This window comes from Simochromis diagramma, unplaced genomic scaffold (assembly GCF_900408965.1).
Source record: "Simochromis diagramma unplaced genomic scaffold, fSimDia1.1 OVJJ01000320.1, whole genome shotgun sequence".
Taxonomy (NCBI): Eukaryota; Metazoa; Chordata; class Actinopteri; order Cichliformes; family Cichlidae; genus Simochromis; species Simochromis diagramma.
The window spans coordinates 10536236-10552148 of record NW_024386773.1 but is presented as its reverse complement, the minus strand read 5'-3'; the positions used below and the strand labels follow the sequence as shown (position 1 = coordinate 10552148).

The 15913-nt window shown below is 37.9% G+C and overlaps 1 protein-coding gene across 1 annotated transcript in view; it reads left to right on the top strand.

Moving 5' to 3' along the window:
- LOC120718904 (cadherin-22-like) overlaps window positions 1–15913 on the top strand; it is a 173177-nt gene that overhangs the window by 38169 nt on the left and 119095 nt on the right. The window contains exon 2 of the mRNA XM_040007637.1: window positions 7297–7420. The gene's annotated coding sequence lies outside the window, so the exon portion shown is untranslated. The remainder of the gene's footprint in view (window positions 1–7296; window positions 7421–15913) is intronic.

Genomic DNA, 15913 nt, shown 5'->3' with positions numbered 1-15913 from the left:
AAACAGACGTCAGCGCGAACTATCGCATGTCCGCTATTTCCTGGCCGAAACCGGAAGAGAAGTCATTTTCGCGGAAAATGTAGTTTTTTACTTGTAGGCCTTAAAAGCCTATACTGGTGTTTTTATAAGTCATGTTTGACTTTTCTGAAATATATGTTAAAAAAAAACAAAAAAAAGATTTTCAATTTTTTTGTAATTTATTGCACTTTTTTGCAATTAATGTAGTTACTATGGACTTAATGCATACATATTATTAAAATATGGGCTATAAGAGTTGTATTGATGTATAGCAACTTGAAATACTCACACAAATGGCACTACAGCATGTACAAATATAAAGATAAGCTCTGGCGGACTTGGTTCTATAGTAGGTCTTAAAGGGTTAAATCAATATCGCCAAATAATCGAGATCTCAATTTCAGTGAAAATAATCGTGATTATCATTTTTGCCATAATCGAGCAGCCCTATCCATCGATCCAACTATCCAACTATCCATCAATCCATTCATCCAAGCAAGCTTGAGTACTCAGAAAGACACAACACAGACATGGGAGGAACATGAAAACTCCACATCTTCTTGTTGTAAGGTGACAGTGCTAACCACAGTGTTTTTGTTTTTCCACTAGTGAAAAATTGTAGCACATCAGTACATCTACACTTTGACCAAAATCTGTGACTGAGATATTTTAGCTGGGGATAGAAGTACAATTTTCTAAACAACACAAGTAAATAGGTCCTCCATGTAAGAAGTGATTTACCTCAAGTGAGTTCAAATACCTTGGAGTCTTGTTCTCAAGTGGGGGAAAAATGGAGAGGAAGATTGACAGGTGGATCGGGACACTGTAGTAGTAGCGTTGTTGTGAAGCGAAATCTGAGCCTAAAGACAAAGCTAACAGTGTTCTTGTCAATTTATGCTCCTAGCTTTACACATGGCCGTGAGTTGTGGGTATGGAGTGAAAGAATAATATTGTAAATGCAAATGGAGAAAAATGCGTATCCTTCGAAGGATACACAGTTTCTCAGTTTTACCCCTGGAGATAGGGTGACCTAAGGGCACTCGATAGAAAAGATACACAGGAAGATAGCTTATGAGGAGACTGTAGTTCAGGAGACAAACTCAAGAGATACATCTCTGGGTAGGATTGGAAACAACAGTGTATCACCCAGAAAGAAGTAGAGGTGTTGGAGGGGGAGTAGGCAGTCTAGGCAGCTCTACTTGGGATGTTGTCCCTGTGATCCAGAGGAGGATAAGAAGTAGTTAGTTGCATACATTTGCCAGTATTACGATTAGTTTGATCTGGTCACCCTGAAGTACGGAAAGACTGAAAAATCAAGGTGATTTGGATTTGGGAACATGGCTGCAGCTCTGTTGGCCTCAGTGGGATTCTTGGATTTGCAGCGGTACAGTAAAAGCTAGGGTTACTGAGATTGTAATGCCACATTTAAATGTCTCTTTTTTTAAAATATATTTTATACCATTAGTGATTATGATCTTTGTTTCAATTTTTAAAAAATATATCAAAACATATCTTATGTTTACTGTAGGTGCGCCTCTGTTTTGAGACATACTTCATCTATGACTCTTAAATATCGGCCCCAAACAGCCTCACTGTATTAGACCAATTTAACAGTGCTTTACCTCAGTCTGGCTCCACACACAGATAAGAATATCCCAGAGCAGCTGAAAGAACCCTCTCCTTTCCTTCATCATGTTATCTTTAAAGGCATATTCTCTCATTTCCACCGGATACTGTCATGTTTCTGGGTCCATGTTTTACTTCTCTGCTCGGTACAGGGAATCCTTAACTGTGAAAGTCAAAGGGAAATTGGCCCTTCTCATCCTTTCTTTTTGAGTCACTTTAGAGCTCTCATATTCTTTTATTCCTCAGTTGTAAATAATGCCTTTTCATTGCACGCATGCCTTAGCTCAGTACTGTTTTGAAAGTATTTTATGAATATCAGGATTTGTTTGAAGTTGACGCCTATTTCAAACTTATATCTCCTGGCCTTCTAGTTCAACCCCTCCCCTTTCCTCATTCTCTTTGATATGCAGGCAGTGTACACAGAGCTGATTGAATTTGTATTCATCTTTTTTCTAATTTCAGAAAATGCTTTACTATTACTATATTTTTGGTAGTTCCAAAGAAACACTACAGTCATTTACCCTTGATGTCTTTTAGTGAAGACTGCTAAATGGGGGGGGGGAGAAGAAGTAAAGGTGTCTGATTGATTTGGAGATTTAGTTTGCGTTCTAATTGCACTTCCAAGTGTTATACACATGAGAGGGAATGTTCTGACATATGCTTCTGAGATTTTAAAACTGACAGTGTAGATTAATTTAGTAATATGCCCTAAAAACTGCATTTTCCTAGTCACAGTAAACTACACACTACAGTATAGCAAACGTCTCTTACACCCCCTAATAGAAGCACACTTTGCAGTGTGAATCTCAGGTTTGACATGCTGTCTGTCATTATCATTGTCTTGGCCTAACATCTCTGTCACTATAACTTTTTCAGTCACTGCCTAAAGTTTGATTCTCTTTGAAAATGTAAGTGGAGTGCAAAACACAGGTTGCAACTGTTAGCTATTTAGAAAGCTTTCGAGGTTCCAACACTGCTCACTGGGAAACAGACAGATGCATGTGATTCATTTTCCCACATCTACACACACAGACAGATACACAAACAAACACACACCCGCACAGATACACACACACACTCTGACTCATAACTTGCTGTGTTTTTAGCCATAGGGAAGTCCTTTATCCACATAACTAGATTAACTCACAGTGAGCACTGATCAGCTTAATTTGGATTCAGCCTACTTAGCCTTCCCTGGTCTGCCTGTCAGTCTGCCTTCATGTTCATCTATCATTCTGTGTGTTTGAATGGCAAAGTATTTGTCTACATGTCTCTCTGTCACTTTATTTACACGCCTCTCTCTGTCTAGTCTTTAACAAGGATTATATTTGCAGCAGTTTTTAGCTTTTTTAACTCCTTTCTCACTTACAAAATTATTTCAAGCACATTTCAAGGTTTTTTTTTCTTATTCTTTCCTTTTATTTTTTTTTAGTTTTTGCTTTTAATGAATAACACCCTGACAAGGATTGATGAATATAGTGTAGCTTTTACTTTTCCCCCAAAAGAAATGCAATTTGCTCTAGAGTCTTGTTTTTTTCCTTTTTAAACCAAATGTAATGAACTCATTCTGCCTCTGTGTCTTGGCAGGATGTCAATGCAATATATTGACCACATTAGTCTCTCAGTGTTTTTGGATTGCATAATCTCTAGGATGTCCCCAGGGACTCATTGACAGCAAACATACAGATATATGTTTTAAAAAAAAAACTGAATTTGATCACCATTAAGTCAACCATTACACAAAAATGTGATACGTCTCTCATTACATTGGTTTACAAGTTTACAAGTCACAGTAAATGTTATATTTGTACACAGATAATTTGTGCTGTCCAATCAGTCACTCTGTTGGGTAGAGGAAGAGAACTCACAGAGTGAACATGGATATTACATATCACCAGAGAAAAAAAACAACAACAACAAGACCAAAGAGTTCGTAATATGGCAGAATTGTAGATTATAAAAATCTATTTAAATGCCATGTAGCCCCACAAAAATACTTTTTGACTAATAGTTAAACTGTTATTTTTTTGTTATTTTCAGGACCGTTATCTTGAGCTCACTTCCACAACCTCGATTTTCCTCAGTGCTTAAGTTGGCTGTCAGGTAGTGCTAGTGTTTGGAGTTTTGGTCCTGAAAAAATAACTTCTGACAACATTCAGAAAATATTGTCATCTATTATTTATTCTATGTGGTTGCAAGCCCCACTCCAGAGAAGTTTGTTTTGTAATCTTTTTTTTTTTTCTTTAGTTTTTCAGATTCACCTTACCACATAATTAACCCAAGGCCACAATCACTCAGGTCTAGAGACTGGTTGGCAACCCCTAGGACCCCACAGGTTTGTTTTTACTTTGTGTAAACAGTCTCTTTTTCATAGTTTCAGTAGTACTCTGTAGTTAGTGAGTGTTTGTGGACGAAGCAGCATCTTCCATGCAAATTGCAACTGTGGAAATTTGTTAGCAACCAGAACATTCACAAAGAGGTTTTCAGTGCAGTTTTCTATACCTCTTTGTGACCAATTACACCTGGCCAGGGGGTAGCCAACTGGTCTCTAGAAATGTGTGACTGGGGCTTGTTCTTATGACAGAGGTTACACTGCATTTTTTTTCATGTTCATTAACTTTAGTTTCACTGCATATTCTCCCCCTTGTCATCCTCACTTTCTGCAGTGTCTCTGTGTCTTCTCAGATTGAGATGCTACTTTATGGCAATAATAATAAGCCTTGTTTGTTACTGAGGTCTGAAGCTGAAAGAAAACAACGTGGGGGCAAAGGCTCGAGAAAGTGATGGACACAAAATGGGAGAGGATGACGATAAGTAGACATGAAAAGTAGAATACTATGAAAGGCCAAAGGGAAGGTGGGGACAAGGAGTGTTACAGAAAGAATGAGATGCTGAGGAAAAGAAGAGGGAGACAAATAATAAGGGATGGAAGGAAAGTGAGGATAAGTGAGGAATGGAGGAGAAGGTGGGGGCAGCAAAGAGGGAGCTGAGGAGGCGCTGGGCCTGGGGGATTGCTGTGCGTTTATCCTCCTCTGCAGCAGGCTTCTGAAGCACTACCTCAAGAAAAGACTTTAAAGCAGGGTGGCTACAGCTCTGTGCTGATCTGTTAATACCCACAGATACATGAGGCTTCGCCATAGTACTCTGGGGATGGGGTGGAGCGGGACAGTGTGTATAAGTGTGCATGGGAGTTTGTGTGTGTGTCTTTTTTGTTACGTGTTCAAGGATCATATCATATCTCTGCAGACGATTTTCCATCCCCACCGTTAGCTTGCTCCAACTCACCCTGAGACATGAAGTTACCAGAGCGATTAAAAGATTAGATTGGGCTATCATGTGGCTGTGTGTCACCTAAAGCTGGTGCTGCAAGGGTGGAGCTGGGAGGTGGGAGGTGTATGACTATCCTGTTTTAAGATCCTGTATAAATAGACTCCTGCCTCCCGGGAATCAGTGTAAAACACCCCCAGAGCCACAGCATGCAGCAGAAAATATACACACTGGTAGGTGAAAAAGCAGTATAGCTGCTTCTCAGAGGACCGCGTTCTGTGCTCTCGGGGAGTCCATGCGACTATACAAAAGAGGGCATGGTGTGATGATTAGAAGATGTAACGATCATTTTATTTTGGGGTATTCCTCCTATTTCCTTTCTCATAATGTGAAAAATGGTTTAGATTCCTTTTCAGCACTCAATGAAACAGTGAAATGGTTAAAAAGTAAAACGTCTCATCACCATTCTAAACAACTAATTAAGATGCATACCCATATTCACTGACTTGTGTATTTTTTTTAAGTCAGGGGACTATAACGATGATATCTAAAATGATAAAAGTCCTTTCACAGAGGCAATTAGAGGGGAAAAAAGGAGTGGATGGACAGAATGATAATAACAAACAAATGAAAAACAATGTAACAATCTCAAGCCCAGTGAGGATTTTGCATCATGCGGCTTTTGATCACGATAAGCTTCAGGATCTCAGCAAGGCCCAGTGCAACTGTTTAGCTGCAGTCTCCAGAAGATTCCTTTTGTTTTCTATACTTTGTTTGTGGTGAATAGATAAATGATCATAGTAGAAAATCAATGTCATGCCATTCACTTTTGCTTCAACTTTTTTTCCCCTTGAGTTCACATTCACTTGATCACAGCATTACTTTGTTTAGAGTCACATTTCTGTAGGTATTTGTTAAACTGCTTTCTTTCTATCCGCAAGGGCCTCTTATCCACTTGATCAAAATACCCCTATTCTTAGCAGTCTATTAGAATGATATGGTTAACCAAGCATGTGATATATCCTACAATAGTCTTTAACGACGGTGTAAACACAAGTGGTACCGGGTCGCTGCTCTGTGGTACATGCGCACAGAGCCTTTGCAGCTTGTGTGTAAATGTGTCCTCTTATGCATGAAATATCACAGTCCTTACAAAACATCTAATCTAATCAGATAGCCTTTTAATCTAGTGGTTTAAAATACTAAGGCGGATTTGTTGATTCAGCATGTAGTAGCCTCAAAAGTAATTGAACATTATTCAAGGTTAGCATTCTTCTCCAGGCTGATTTTGGATACAACTGATTCCCCTTTTCATATTGTGTCAGCCTTATCTGGCTACTCTGCCATTTGCAGTGATTAAAAGAGATTTAGGTTCCATTGTGAATTAAAAAATGATACTGACACTATATACTATTTAAGCTGTGGCACAAAAAGGCTCTCTTCAACTTCAAGAGCTGGATAAAAATGTCTCACACACGAGTAATATCTGGGAACATTCACTCACCAAAGATTATTTCATAAATATTCTGCATAGTTTTTTGGAGCCCTTTACAGTATATAGCCATAAGGCACACCAAAGAATATCTGCCATGCTTCAATCAAACGAACATCTAACCAAGTCCTTGTGATTTCCATTGAAGTGCGACCTGATAAATTGCAAATACTGTTCTACCAAATTAAGAGGCCTAAATCCTGCAGTGTCATGTTGCTGACTGAGTCTGTGGCTTCTAATCTAAACATGCAGTTACAGGGCAACTGGGTATCAGGACAAAGTTTGTAGACTCCAGTTGCACAGTAATTAATAGTTAAATACGTGTGTCACAGTCTCAAGGGTCCACTGCATCTTACCCTCAAGGTAAGAGTGGCAGACTCAGTCGTTGTGTAGGACAGGACTGTGCAATGGCTGCATCGGGGTGAGAGGATGTGGGGGTATGAGGGTATGCATGTGTGTGTGTGTGTAGGGATGGGCTTGGGGGGGCATTGCAGATCTAAAGCAGGTAATTAAATGAAGTTCGTAGACTTTACTCTTCCACTCTCCTATGTTTCTTGAAGTATCCCTCACTCTCTAACCTTGCACCTGAGATGAAGATGGCAGTTAATGATCTTTTTTAAAACCACTTTAGCGCCCGCTCTATAGCTCAGTCTTTTACTCTCCAGACAGACCAAGGTTTTTTTTTTCTCATCTCTTGTTTCTCCTCCTTTTTCATCCTGGGCCCATACACCATTTTTCTCTGTTCCATTAGCAAATTGCCTCCCTCTCTTTCCTCCTCGTTTCCACCATCCCACCTGCCCCTAACACCCCCATTAAAAATCTAACTGGGGGATTAATTTATTTAAACTGGAACAAACAAAGAAATTCACTCTAGGGTATGTTTTATTTTTCAGAAGTCGAGGAGGAGACACGGTGTTCGAGAGAGACTAATGTTAGATGGCATAATAAAGACAACCTGAAGGACCTGAGAGCCATCATTCGCACAAAGTGTCAGCAAGGTCATCTGGCTGAGGGATGGTGAGTCTGTTATTTACATATGCCATGGGCAATGAGGTAATAAGTTCTGCTTAGTTTCTCCATTTTTAGTAATTTTAAAAAGTGTTTAGACAACCATTAGCAAACTGACCAGCAATCTGTTTAATTTGCCTACCTATTATCTGCTTTAATGCTTGCATTGACCTGGAAATCTTACACATCTTTTTAAGACAATAAAATGAAGATGCTTACTGTACACCAGTGGCCTATACACCACTCCAAAGTATCAAACTACATCACCACTGTAGGTAAGCTTAATCTCAACAAAAAAAAGATTATTTCATATCACATGTCATATCATATTTGTATGTACAACAGTTTCATTGCATTTAGTGTAACAAACGTGATTATAATAACATTGAAAAAGAAACCCAACTAAATAAGCAGTTTAAAAAAGATATGACTCAGCTCAGATGCCTCACATGCTGCTCCTTGCCTTAATATGTTTAGTCCTTAGTCAGGTTTTTGAATATCAGGGTTAATAACTCACTGAAGGATCCAATCCTCAAGATTACGTGTGTTTGATTTTGTTTACACCATCTGCCATCAGATGCAATTGAATGTACTGCATGGTATAATCTGATACATCCGGGGGTGATGTTTTGCTGCTGTTGTGTGTGTGTGCCTGTGTGTGTGTGTGTGTGTGTGTGTGTGTGTGTGTGTGTGTGTGTGTGTGTGTGTGTGTGTGTGTGTCTGCGTCTGTGCATTAGTGTGTGCAGTGTTACACAGCTCATAGCTATCCCTTAGGAATTGAAAATAGCCTGCAGATGTCCTGCAGGAATTTATCCCAGTCTTATTGTGAACCATGTTCTCCAAGTTAAAATTGACTTGTTATGGTGATATCACATGCATTTTACTGAGGCACTAAAAAATACTATGCATAGTTAATAAAGTGCTTTGAGTCTGTGATCTTTTTTCTGTAAAAAAAAAATGAATCTCTCCTTTTTTATTTTTTTTTTCTGTACCCTACAGTGTAACAGTGCTACTGTAACATGAACATTGCCATGTCATCCTATTAGTATTATTATATGATACTATATCGTACCTGTGTAAGCATTTACAACAGTAGTTATCACAACAAAAACACTCATGTTAATATTCCAATCCAAGTTTGCCATTTAGGTTAATAATTGAGTTGGTATATAAGGGGTTAACTGATAGGCTCAATGAATTTTGGTGAGGTTTAAGGGTGATGGGAAATACCGGCAATTAATGTGATTTCTTTTTAAAAGGGATAAGTCATTAGTATCAATTGGCCTTTTGTAACAGGAAATACAGACTGCTTAGTGAAAACTGCTCTTCCAGCAAAGAGTTCTTAATCTTTGTTAGAGACATTTTACTCAATAGGCTCACTGATTTTGTGGCAAGAGTTTGGTAAAAGACGATAATTGATATAATTCTAATTTAAAATGCCTGAAACAAGGAAATGGGTTTGCTTAGCTGCTAATTAACACATCATATACTAATAACATAATCTTCACACGAAAAAAAAAGTGTGCATCATCATCTTGATGATCACCAAGACTTGTGAAAAAATAGATGATCTGACACAAATATTCAAAAATAAGAAAGCAGTAACGGGACAAAAACGTCTTCAGAGCACAATATCTGGTTCTTTTATTAAAACGTACAAGCTTGTATACACAAGATGTCGTTGTAAAAGTAACTTTGACTTTCAAGGTGTATTCGGGACACATCTAGTCCCTGAGCTCACAGTTTTGGCACAATGTCTGTTAAATGCAAGCGCAGATTAAAGATTATACTGTTGACAAAACTGAAAACATAATCTGTAGCTTAATTCAGTTCACTTTTGAATTCTGGGTCAGTTTTGATTGAATTCAGCAGCTGGTTTCTAAATGAGTGGAAACACAAAACCTTTTTAAATTCCATGTCATTCCAGTTCATCACTCTTTCTAGTTCATAAAAATGGTGTCTAAGTCTTATATAACACATGTACTTGGATCAATCTATCAGACCAAAATGACAGAAAATACATGACTTCTCACAAACAACCGTGATATTATTATAACTGGTGACCGTAACATTGAGCTACAGGGTTGTAATATTGCCCCGGAGAATAATGTGCTTCTACATGAGGACATAGTTCAAAGAAAATTTTTAATGTCTCCAAATCCAGTGGTCCCTGACACTTTCCAAGTCATTTTCTTGTCTGAGCATGTTAATTTCCTGGTCCCTTCACATTAATGAGGCTACCGTGCCCACAGTGGATCGGCTTGTTTTTGACACTTTGGGTTTTGTACAGAGAAAACAAAATATTAAATATTAATTGTTGATTCATTGTTAAAATTTAAATGCTCATGGTTAATCCTTTTCATGATTGGACAGAGGCAGAGAGGCTCCTCTCTCGTTCCAGTGTTAATGCTAATGGAACTTTCCTGGCTCCAGTGGACAAGCATTAGCAGTATCAGTCATTTCCACAAGATATTTGGCATGAATCCAGCACTGTGGAAGGAAAGTGTGTTTCATGTGTTCATACAAGGTTTAGCAAAATACAACAACAGCAAGTTCTTCAAAGATGTATCACAAGACATACAAAAAGAGGATGTTACATATGAATTATTGTCTTTTTTTCTTGACACCCCAGAGCATCTTCAGTTCAAAGAGGTAGACTAGTGATAAATATGTCACTGGTACCAAGCCAGGATAAGGCATTACTAGCTTTAAATCCCTCAGCACTGATGAAAAAAAAAGACTTACTGCACACACAGAGAAACTGGTACTTTCAGCAACACAAAGACCTTCACACACACATACACAAACCTATACTTTGACAATAAGTTGTCAAAATGAAAGTGACCTTTGTGGTCTAGTTTCACAGGACAGATGGCAGCCATCAGCACAACACAATGTTGTCTAAGAGGCTGTATTGGAGCCCTCCCTCTTTTCCACGTCTGTTTTACGCTTATTTTATGTCCATGTTCATTATTGCAAGAAAACAAGGTCAAAACACAAAAGATCTGACTTTTTTTTTTATCATTTTAAAGCAGCATTATTCATGCTGCAGTGATTCCGTTTATATGTTGGTCCACATTTCTATTTTAATTAGTCAGCTATTAATGTTTAACAGCAATTCAAATTTACATTTAATCTTAAGAAACAGTTTTGCTTTGCCCCTATTATATAATGGGAAAGGGAAGTGCTCTTTAGAGTGTTCCTCCAGCCCCTGCGGTTTAACAACTAAAGATTTGGATTAACTTCTTAAAATGAAAATATTACTCTTACGTCTGCATATCTAAGTTGGGGTTTTTAGGCATTTCCAAAATTTAAACTCTCTTACTGCACTAAAATTTGTAATATGCAAGATTTAACAATGTGTGAATTTTTATGTTTATGGATGAGTGCATGTCTATATTGGTTTTTCCCATCACAGTATTTATGCATACACTTTGTAGACTATCTGTAACTGTTTGCATATGATAGTGTGCTAGAGTTCATTTGCTCTAGCTTGTGTACTCACATACCTCCATATGTCTCATAATCCAGGAGACTGGCACACATCATAGCACTGGGAGCAAGGGAATTCGGAGCTGTTCTGCCACATTCATCCGTCTAAAGAAACAGACAGAGAGAACTTATGTGGCAGTGTTTAGCATATTACACAAAATAAAGAAAGAATTTGACTACGCACTGGGAACGGCTGCCTCACTGAATGAGGAATCAACTGTGGTGAAGATTCAAAGGGCCAATTTTACACTAGCTTATGAGAAAGGGAGTAAATAGAGGGATGCACAGTGCCTAGAGACTGCCAGATGTTACACAAGGGAATTCATCTGCAGCAAGAGTGACCATGGGTGGAATAGTTCTAAATTGGCTCTGAAAAATTGGGTCCTCACATACAAACAGATGAAGGGAATATTTGGGATAGAGTGCTTCATGAAAAATGGTTGTCAGTTTATTTCCTTGCATTTTTCATTTCTGCTGTTCTGTTATCAGCTGTTTTCCCTGCCTCTTGTTAGATTATGTAATAATGCTACACCAACACATGGCTACTTTTTATTGTGTATCTAACTTTAGATTTTCCCATTTTGCTATAAAACTAAATAAAACAAACTAAAAAGAGTAATAACTGAGTCATCCCTCTTCAGATTACATCTTCAGGACTACTATTTTGGCAGATTTTGTCTCTAAAATGTGTCTTTTTATGCATAAAAATAAGAGTCTGTTCAAAAAATATAAACTAATTAATTAACATTATAACATAGAAATTTAAAAAGGCCATATTGTCAACTCAGTATATATATTAACGTCAAATATTACTAAACATTATTCAAAGTTATTCTTCACCATACACAATATTCTGCACACAACACCCAATAATGACTTTAGGGTTTGCTTGTATAACATTTTACACACGTATTCACAGCCTGACATGACACTCAAAGTTGAGCACAGGTGCATCCTGTTTCCACTGATCATTTGTCAGATTTTTCTCGACAACTTGGCTGGAGTCCACCTCCAGTAAATTCACCTAATTGAACATGATTTGGAAGGGCACGCACCTGTCTATATATGGTATCATAGTTGACAGTGGATGTCAGTGCACAAACCAAGCAATGAAGTCCAGGAATTGTCTGTAGATCTCTGAGACAGGATTGTATCAAGGCACAGATCAGGAGAAAGGTACAGGAAAATTTCTGCAGCAATGAAGGTCACAATAAATCACAATGGCCTCCATTATCTGTAAATGGAAGAAGAATGGAACCACCAGGCCCAACTTGATTGAGCTTGAGAGGTTCTCCAAAGAAGAAACTGTCAATAAATGTGTGTACCAAGTTGGCAGCATCATACTCAAAATGGCTTGAGGTTGTAACTGCTGCCAAGAGCTTTAACCAAGTACTGAACAAGGGCTGTGAATACTTATATCCATGATATATGCATATTGGTCATGGAATTTTGAGGTGAGAAATCAATTGATCCCATTTTGGAATAAGGCTGTAACATGAGACAGTATTATTTAAGGTGTGATACAAAAAAGCTGTCTTCAGTTTCAAGGGATGATAAAAATGTTGGACACTGAAATAGTCTGAATAATAATAATTGGCAGCCCTGGATGCTTGATATGGCAGAGTTTTACATGATACGTCCTTCCTGATGCAATCCCAAGGGGGATGCCTACTTCAACTGAACCAACGTATATAAATTGCAACCTGCAGGCCAATTTTCAAGTATCAATAAATCAGCAAGTGAGTAATGCTATTATTTTACACAATATCTTAGAAAATTTCACAAATTTCAAATCTATTCTTTAAAGGCCTACAGCATGACAGTACATGTATTAATTGGCCTGTATTGTTACAAAGACTGACCTAAACAGCCTAAAAACATGTTCTGGCAAATACCTTCTGTCATGTCCTTTATGAAGACTACCTAAGATATTGGATTTGATTTGCTGTCAGCCTTTATTAAGTCCAGTATGAACAGTAAAGTCAAGTAAAGTTGAATTTAAACAAAGTTGAGATTAAACTTTGAAAAACTCACAAAGGAATGGCCACAAAACAGAACTACACAAGTAAAATTGTTACAGCTGAGCTTACTTGAACTTCTTCTAGCTGGTGCAAAGACATTTCGTACTGTAATTCAAAGATACTGTGTAATCCTATAAAAACAATAAAAACATACCCAGTTTGGGACTGCTGTGCGTTCAAACTCTGTTATCGTTTGAGATGTTGTGGTTCCGTAGCAGATGGGAGAGGCAAGAGGCAACAGCATAGTGCAGTCTGATCATTACACTGGGAAAGTGTTTGTGAATGTGAATCTGTGTGTGTGTACGTGTGTGTGTATGTGCAACCTTGAGGTTGAAAGAACCTCTGGTGTAATAATTCTGTGTGTTAGCTATGGCAGGTGGTTGGCATGCTCCATGTTAAATCTTTATTGATCTTTTATCTTTTAAAAAGTACAAGACAGGTTTTTGTTTGTGCATCACAGAAAGTGGTGATAGTTGCGGAACTGACGTGGACATTACGGTTAATACCAGGGCAGGAATGTATAGTTAGTACGTGTAGTACATGTTTGTCTTACAGTACATGTTGTTTCTCTTATGTTTTGAACTATAAATATAGTAACTGTCCCTATGAGACAAAGAGTCAGACTATGACTGCTACTATGAGTTGGGCATTCAAAGTTTCCCTAAGTCATTGTTCTTTATTTCAGAAGCTTCCCTCATTTCTTGTGAGTTTGGCTTTCTTCTTTACTCTGCACTAGTTGAAGAAAAAAGAAAAGGGAAAAAAATCCAGAGACATGAAGCTGCAATAGAAAACTTGTTAGGTGCTACCCCTTTCTCAGATGCCACAGTGAACTAAGCAAAGGGATCTTTAAGGGAGCAAAGGGACTTTTAATGAACAGGCACATTATTGATCTGTGGACAAAACAGTCGTTAATTATGTGCGGGTGGAAATTTAATTGAGGGAGTGAAAGAAGGTCTCTGCTTGCTAAGCTAATGCATGGTCAAGAATGAAGAGAATTTGATTGAGCTCTGTGCCATTGGGGTAAAGGATGAGACGCAAACGATCACTCAGCCAATGCCTCTGGATTTCCCCTGCTCCCTTTCTCTGCCCAGGCCTTTCTTTGTCTTTTATCAAGTGCCGCTTGTGTCATTCAACTATTCCTTTGTTTTCAAATTAGGAGGAAATGCCTTCAATTGACTAATTTTCCTCACCTTTGTGTTCTCTTTTGCCATCTGTTCAACCCACTCTTGCCAATCTTTGTTTTGTTTTTTAACCTGTATAAATGGCAGGAGTTAAGCGTCTAAAGAATCCGGAGGACGAGCATATTGACTCAACATGTGATGCGTGTGTGTGTATATTTGTGTGTTTATGTATTATGGCATCCATCTTTCTGGGGTTTGTCCAATCTTGTGTATATCTCTGATTTGTAGTTGTCGGTTATCATCAGGCAGTCAACTGTTTTATGGCTCTGCTCACTGAGCCATATTATGTGCCAGCAAAATCTCCTCTATCTCAGCTGAATGTCTGTGTGAACCTTCTGAAAATTGATGGCCATTTAATTCAAATGATTTTTCTGTTAGCTTATATTAACTAAGAAACAAATTCAAAGAGAGTGACAAAACCATTGCTAATTACAGAAAGGTGGAAACATTTAATTGCAGTATTAGCTCGTCTCTTATAATGAGCAGTAACACGGTATGAACTTTTCATTCTTGCATTTTCTGAAGTTTAAATAAAGGCTTCCAAGTACACACAAGCCAGGACACTAAACACACCGAGTCATTAGATCATCTGTTTAGAGCAATCAGATTACACTTAAGTCATTACTGATGGTGTGGCATACACCCAAAACAACCATATAACAGCACACTGCAGACGTTTCTGTAGCTGAATGAAGGTGATGTTCAGCTGAAGAACTACATTGTGTAATCCCTGCAGGGGATGAGTTGTGTTGCTTATCCAAGAGTGTAGAAGCTCAGCGTGACTTAGATTCTCATTAAAGGAGCTTATTTATCTCTACACTTCCTAAAGAATCAAGGCTGGCGTCTTGAAGTCTTTGGGCTGGCAGCAATTACCATACCTATCAAGTAGCTTCATAACACCTGTTCCGTGTCATAAGAAAGATGTGCCAAGCTATTACTCAGTTTTCACAAGGTGTAAGTACTGAATGCACTTTCAAAATGGATTTATGTAAAAGGATCAATTTCTTTGCATGAAAAAAACCCACCCATTTTAGTAGTTAAAAATATAGCTTTGCCATGTTTTGAGAAAAAAGCTTGTAGTTGTGAGGCTTTTAAACCTCTTGTGTTTGAGAATTTTAAATTTAACTAATTTTACAGATATGCTTTGCATTTGCAAGCATTAACTTTAGAGGCTGTTATTCTAAATTTCATCCAGCACAGATTTGTTGAAAAGGGCCACTTTGTAAGATAAATGCCTTTCATTATCTTTGTTTCAATCGCTATGTACTTTTCCCTTTCCCCCGTACTTTTTTATGACTCTCTTTATGAGTCTAATTTTGCAATTCTCATGCCATATTCACATCATATGGCACACATGAGCTCCGTCTCCAGAAAAAAAACATATTTTAATGTAATTTAATCAATTAAAATGATCTTCGCTTATCTTGCACCTAGTGATCACTTAAATCAAGTTGCTATCACTGGTTAGCCCTTCAGTGATCTAGACTCTGACTTGAGTGGGATCACTAATTCTTCAATGAACAGTTTTATTCATGCTAAAATGATTGTGGGCAGCTTCAATAATAACATAAATCATATTTGTATGAGTCCTAATTTGAACTTCTGTGTAGTTCCTAGGAGTGATTGTGGATGCTTGATAAATATGTACTCTGATCCTATATGATGAAATACAAAGCAACTTCTTGAGCAGAGGGTATTCAGCATCCAATTTAGCATATGAAAAGATAAATCCATTTTATTTTTTAAACCTTTTTAATAATGCAAACATTCCTCACGTAGTGTCAGAGACTTGTAGTAGAAATTTTTTC